This window comes from Lissotriton vulgaris, chromosome 4_1, assembly GCF_964263255.1.
Source record: "Lissotriton vulgaris chromosome 4_1, aLisVul1.2, whole genome shotgun sequence".
Taxonomy (NCBI): domain Eukaryota; kingdom Metazoa; phylum Chordata; class Amphibia; order Caudata; family Salamandridae; genus Lissotriton; species Lissotriton vulgaris.
The window spans coordinates 2,122,452,051-2,122,459,550 of NC_141691.1; positions in this window are offsets into that span (position 1 = coordinate 2,122,452,051).

Below are 7,500 nucleotides of genomic sequence, written 5' to 3' on the forward strand. Positions count from 1 at the left end.
TGGATAGTGAGGCTATGCTGGGGCACCGAAATGCCGAAGTTACCTAGCCCAGGGGCTGCAGCTGCATAGGTCTGAAAAGACGTCGGGAATCCTCGTAGACGGACCAGGAGCCGGAAGAAAAGATGCTGGCCGGTGACCAGTGAAGAAAGTTCAGTCGGATCCAAGCCTGGATCTTGAAGATAGATGACACCTGAAAGCAGAGGGGACCAAGTTCGAGACTACTAGCCAGTAGTCAGTGGGCACCAGGAGGGCACCGGATGGTAGCCACCTCGACAAGGTGAGTGGGTGACGCTTGACTCGAAGATCTCACGGACCAGGAGGCGTTGTCGGCGACCAGGATGGAGGATCGAGCTGTCCCACGAAGATAGAAGCTGTCGGCGTCGCTGGACCCAGGATCCCGTGTCCCTCTAGAAGGGTGGAATGCTAACCCCGTCGCCAGAATTGGCGAGGGGTTAGTATTCCAATTCGTATGACACCTTACTCGACATGTTTTGATAAAGCAATACCAAAGATAGCATTTAACCGCGAGGATTAAAATGCACTTAAGAGTATATGGTATGCGATATCATGGAACAGCTATTAGGACTTGATTCCGCAAGCTGCAGACAGGCTCAGCTCATGCCAGAGCACCATCTCACACGATTCCAAGCACTCTGCCTTCAGGATTGTCAAGGCCTGCCATAGGAGTGACTGATAGGAATCTGTGTGTCCATTTTAGGGTTAGGTATAGGTATACTACACCTACAGCAAAGGGTGATTACACGACTTTGCCCCAGCTGTCATGCAGCCAGTTGTGTCAAATTTAGGAGGCCAGCCAGGGGTGGCATAATACATGCTGCAGCCCCTGGCAGCCCTGGGTACACCTATGCCCTGAGTTACAGGGTCTGATAAGGTGGCCCAGTACCAATTGGTAGATGCACCTAGGGTACATGAGGTAATTTAGAAAGAGAACAGCCAGGCTGTGGGTCTGATTGGCAGGCCCACAGCCAGAGAAAGTCGTAAACCAGTGAAACAAAAGCAAAAAATCTGGGTGATCATAGGATTGCAGACCCTACTCTCCTACATGACCCCCCCCCAAACTTTGGGACAATAAGCTAACCTTGACCAGGTGAGTCTTCTTGTTCTAAGTGGAAGTATCTGGAGAGCCCATCGGCATTGCCATGATCAGTACCAGGTCTATGTTCCACTGTAAAGTCCATCCCCTGTAGGGAAATGGACCACCTAAGCAGTTTGGGGTTTTCACCCTTCATCTGATTTAGCCACAAGAGGGGCTTATGGTCGGTCTGAATCTTGAAGTGAGTGCCAAACAAGTATGGCCTCAGCTTCTTCAGGGCCCAAACCACAGCAAAGGCCTCCCTCTCAATAGCTGACCAATTCTTCTCTCTGGGGGTCAGCCTTCTGCTTATAAAAGCAATGGGCTGATCCTGACCATCAAAATTCAGTTGAGAAAGAACAGCTCCCACACCCAACTCAGAAGCATCTGTTTGGACAATGAATGGTTTGGAGTAGTCTGGACTCTTAAGGATAGGTGCTGTGAACATGGCCTGCTTTAGGTCATCGAATGCTTTTTGACAGCCTGCTGTCCACTGAACCTTTTTTGGCATTTTCTTACTTGTCAGTTCATTTAATGGTGTCACAATGGAACCATAGTTCCTGACAAACTTTCTGTAGTATCCAGTCAGGCCCAAGAAAGCTCGAACCTGAGTCTGGGTGGTTGGAGGAGCCCAGTCCCTGATTGACTGTATTTTGCTCTCCAGTGGCTGAACCTGGCCTCCACCTACAAGGTGGCCCAGGTATACAACCTGTGTCTGCCCTATCTGGCACTTGGTGGCCTTGATAGTGAGGCCTGCTGCTTGCAGAGCCTCTAACACTTTCCTCAGGTGGACCAGGTGATCCTCCCAGGTGGAGCTAAAGACAGCAATATCATCTAGATATGCTGCACAGAAGTCATCCAGCCCAGTAAGGACTTGATTCACCAACCTTTGGAAGGTGGCAGGTGCATTTTTCAGACCAAAGGGCATTACCACGAATTGATAATGCCCACCAGGGGTTGAAAATGCTGTTTTGGGTTTGGCATCCTCAGCTAACCTGATTTGCCAATACCCAGCTGTTAAGTCAAATGTACTTAAGTAGTTGGCAGAAGCCAATCTATCTATAAGTTCATCTGCCCTTGGTATTGGATGGGCATCAGTCTTAGTGACTGCATTGAGACCCCTGTAGTCTACGCAAAACCTCATCTCTCTCTTACCATCTTGGGTGTGAGGCTTTGGCACTAGAACTACTGGACTAGCCCAAGGGCTATCTGAGGGTTCAATGACTCCCAATTCCAACATTTTCTGCACTTCAGTTTTTATGCAGTCTCTAACATGATCAGGCTGCCTGTAGATTTTACTCTTGACTAGCAGGCTGTCACCAGTGTCAACCTCATGGGTGCACCAATTGGTCTGACTGGGTGTCAGAGAGAACATACGTCTGAAAGACTGAAGAACCTGTTTACAGTCTTTCTGCTGATGTTCAGAGAGGCTGCCACAAAAGACAACACCATCTACTGAGCCATCATCAGGATTCTGAGTGAGCAGGTCTGGGAGAGGGTCACTCTCTTCCTCCTGTCCCTCATCTATGGCCATGAGCAAGCTCATGTCCTTCCTGTCGACATATGCTTTGAGCCTGTTGACATGGAGTACCCTGTGGGGACTCCTGGGAGTTCCAAGGTCCACCAGGTAGGTGACCTCTCCCTTTTGCTCAAGAATTGTGTGGGGCCCAGACCATTTGTCTTTGAGTGCTGCTGGGGCCACTGGCTCCAACACCCACACCTTCTGTCCAGGCTGATAAACAGTCAGGACAGCCTTTTGGTCATGCCAAGCTTTTTGAAGTTCTTGACTGGCCTTAAGGTTTTCTGATGCCTTCTCCATATACTCAGCCATCCTGGAGCGGAGACCAAGTACATAGTCCATTATGTTGGTTGCAGGCTTTTTGAGAGGTCTCTCCCATCCTTCCTTCACCAAACACAAGGGGCCTCTCACAGGATGCCCATACAAAAGTTCAAAAGGGCTGTAGCCAACCCCCTTTTGTGGGACCTCTCTGTAAGCAAACAGAAGGCAGGGCATCAGGACATCCCATCTACGCCTGAGTGTTTCAGGTAGTCCATGAATCATCCCTTTTAGGGTCCTGTTGAACCTTTCAACAAGCCCATTGCATTGTGGGTGATAGGGTGTAGTGAATTTGTAATTGACACCACACTCCTTCCACATAGCAGTTAAGTAGCTTGACATGAAGTTTGCACCTCTGTCAGAGACAACCTCCTTAGGGAAGCCCACTCTGGAGAACACTCCAACTAGGGCCCTTGCCACCACAGGTGCTGTGGTGGTCCTAAGTGGAATAGCTTCAGGATACCTGGTGGCATGATCCACTACCACCAGTATAAACTTGTGCCCTGATGCTGTCTGGGGTTCCATTGGACCAACAATGTCAATCCCCACTCTTTCAAAGGGCACCCCCACCACAGGCATTGGTATAAGGGGGGCCTTTGTTGTGCCACCTGACTTACCACTGGCTTGGCAAGTGACACAGGAGCGACAAAACTCCTTGGTATCCTCATTCATGTGAGGCCAGTGAAAGTGTGAGACAAGCCTGTCCCAAGTCTTTGTCTGGCCTAAGTGACCTGCTAAGGGAATCTCATGGGCCAAGGTAAGTAGGAAACCTCTCTGAGACAAGGGTACAACCAGCCTCCTGGCCATGCCAGGCTTGGGGTCTCTTGACTCAGTGTACAGGAGTCCATCTTCCCAGTATACCTTGTGGGTACCTGTGGCGTTCCCAGCAGCCTCAGCAGCAGCCTGCTGTCTGAGGGGTTCAAGAGAAGGGCAGCTTAACTGGTCCTTCCCCAGGTCTTCCCTTGAGGGTCCCCCTGAACCCAAGAATTCAACTTGATCAAGTTCAAACTCTCTGGGCTCAGTTTCCCTCAATTCCTGTAGGTCAGCCTCCTCTGAGACTTGATCCTCAACCTGGGGCAAGGGGGAAGGCACAGCCTTAACCCTGCTGCTCCTTTTCTTGGAAGGTGTCTGGTCCATTGTTCCAGGATCCAGCACCTGTTCAGTGGGGCATTTTCTGGCCTGTGACCTGGTCACAGCAAACACATGTGCTGGCAAGCCTAACATTTCCAGATGAGTCCTCTGCTCCACTTCTGCCCATTGTGATGACTCCAAATCATTGCCCAACAAACAATCCACTGGGAGGTCTGAACTAACTACAACCTTCTTTTGGCCAGTTACCCCTCCCCAGGAGAAAGCTACAATTGCCATACTATGATTGGTAGTGACATTGCTTGCATTGGTCACCAGGAATTCTGTACCTGGCATGATCTGTCCAGGGTCCACAAAGCTAGGTGTCACCATTGTGACACTGGCACAAGTGTCCCTATAGGCCTGAGCCATTTTTCCATTAATAAAAGGTGTCTGTCTGTATTTGCCCAAAGTATTGGGACTGATGTCAGGGGACATATCCATATCCCCTGTACTGACAAGGACAGCCTGAGTGAGGGTGCCAACTAAGTTGTCACTCCCCTCAGAACCCAGGGTTAACCCTACTAAACCCTTGGGAGGTGCACTACCACTGCTGGCTGTACTAGGGGGCACAGGTGCCTTAGGGGCTGCAGTGGCAGGAGTCTGCCCTCCTCCTTTCTTGGTGCACTCACTAAACCAGTGAGTTTTACTTTTGCAGTATTGGCACCACCTTTTAGATTGGCCTTCTTTCTTCTTTTGGGGAGCCTGACCCCCACCCTCTTTGGGTTGTTGGGGACCTGTCGAAGACTTCTGGTCATTTTGTTCCCCTTTCGAATCTTTACCCTTCTGGTCTGCTTTCTTCTGACCACCTTGATTCTGGCCCTGGTTCTGTTTAACTCTTGTTCTAACCCATCTGTCTGCCTTCTTTCCCAATTCTTGGGGAGAGGTCAGATCTGAGTCAACAAGATGCTGATGCAACAACTGGTTCTGACAATTGTTTAAAATTTGCTCTCTCATCATCAAATTGTACAATCCTTTATAATCAGTAACCTTACTGCCCAGCAACCAGCCCTCAAAAGCCTTAGTGGCACAATCTACAAAGTCAGCCCAATCTTGAGACTGAGTTTTCTGGGTATCCCTGAACAGCACCCTGTACTGTTCGGTGGTTAGGCCAAACCCATCAACCAGTGCACTTTTCAAGACTTGGTAATCATTAGCATCCTCCACCCTTGTGGTGAGGAGCTTGTCTCTTCCTTTACCCTCAAAGGAGAGCCACAAGATAGCTGCCCACTGACTTGGGGGAACACCTTGCACAGTGCAGGCCCTCTCCAAAGCAGTAATCCATTTGTGGATGTCATCCCCTTGCTTAAAGGGGGGCACTATCTTACCAAGGTGTTTTGTATCAAAACTCCTTTCCCTATTGCTAGGTACAATGCTGCCACCAGTGGGGACTGTCCCACTCAATTGTTGCTCTCTAGCAAAGGCAAGCCTTTCTTTGGCCAGGGCAAGTTCTTCCCTTTCAATCCTCAGATTGGCTGCCTTTTCCTTAGCTTCATACATTCTCCTCTGGGGAGATGTCACTCCCCTTTGAGAGGAACGTTGAGAGCCATTGGTATGGAGGGATCTGATAGAGCCTCTTGATAGAGATCTAACTCGTCCATCCCCCACGTTAAGCTGACCTGAGAGTGGCCCCAGGGCTCCCCTAGAGTCCCTCTCATGTCTGCTTAAGTTGGTCCTGGTTAGTCTGACGACTTCTACCTGGTCCTGCTCTGCCTCACCCCTAGATTCCAAGTCATCATCCTCATCATCAGCATCATCTGCTTCTTGAAGGGGATGGTCCTGGTTATCAAAGGGTCCCTGTAGGGAGGGCATATTGCCTTCTGAAGTAGAAGGGTCTGGGTTACCAGCCCTCCTTGCATCATGAGTCTCTAAGAGACCAATCAGAAAAGCAGTTGTGGGGTTAGACCCCTGCTTAATCTTCCTAGAGGTACATACTTGTCGTAACTCATGGAAGCTAAGCGCAGTATATCTTGAAGGGATGACCTGTGGAGGGTCAACTGACACAAGGGGAGACTCAATGTTTCCTCCTGTGACCGACATACTGCTTCTAGTGTGGTGTAAGTGATGTACCTACCTACACTATGTGTTACCTACTGGTCCCTTGCTAGAGTTGCAGCCAAGGTGTGCTAAGCCTTGAGGAGCTACAACAGCTGGTTCAGTAGAACTCAGAGTATTCTAAGCTTTAGTTATATGTACCTAACAGTACTTATGTGATCTTTCAACAAGATATTCTTAGGATACGTGTGGTAAAACAACAGCAAGCTCAAATCCCAACCGCTGCTCACCAATGTGAGAAGGTGGCCTGATATGCAGTGCTCACTATTCTAGTGAACACTATGTATCAGTCCAGCAACCCTTATTGATGATTGGTTGTAAGTCAACCTTATAGACCAGCTATCCTAGTAGCGTGGATACGAGCAGTCTAAGGCTAAAGACTCGAGAGGGCGTGTTAAGCCAGCTGTTTACCACACATATACCCCTTGAATACCAAGTGAAAGGACACCACACAAGTGTTATGAAAATAAACAGTTATTTATTTAAAGATCACAACAGCCCTGTACTCTTTATGAGGACAGGGTACTAAGCACAAACCAAAACTCTTACAAAAATACTTAAATTAGCACAGTATATACAAATGCCCGAGGGGCACGGAAAACCATATACTCTGAAAGTGGAATGCGAAATTCCTAGCAGGTAAGTACAGTACTAATAGCTTTTGGAATCGCTAGGACTTGACTAGGGAATCGTTAGATTACTTCTAGGAGGCCTAGGGGACTCGGGTGCAGTGTGTGCACTCTCACGCGAGATGCGGGACAAAAGTCTATGGTAGCTAGGAAATAGAAAGTTAGTGTTCTCGGGCGAACCCGACCTGGTAGGGAGAAAACGAAAGTAGATTCTGACCCTTGGATAGTGAGGCTATGCTGGGGCACCGAAATGCGGAAGTTACCTAGCCCAGGGGCTGCAGCTGCATAGGTCTGAAAAGACGTCGGGAATCCTCGTAGACGGACCAGGAGCCGGAAGAAAAGATGCTGGCCGGTGACCAGTGAAGAAAGTTCAGTCGGATCCAAGCCTGGATTTTGAAGATAGATGACACCTGAAAGCAGAGGGGACCAAGTTCGAGACTACTAGCCAGTAGTCAGTGGGCACCAGGAGGGCACCGGATGGTAGCCACCTCGACAAGGTGAGTGGGTGACGCTTGACTCGAAGATCTCACGGACCAGGAGGCGTTGTCGGCGACCAGGATGGAGGATCGAGCTGTCCCACGAAGATAGAAGCTGTCGGCGTCGCTGGACCCAGGATTGGGCAACAAAGCCTTGGCAAATTCAAGCCCACGCGGTGGACCTAAAATGGCGTCTGGAGTGGACCAGGAGGGTCCGGGGTGCCTCTCTTGAAGAAGGAAGCAAGGGCCAGCCTGGAGCAACCAGACCAGCAGTCGTGAAGT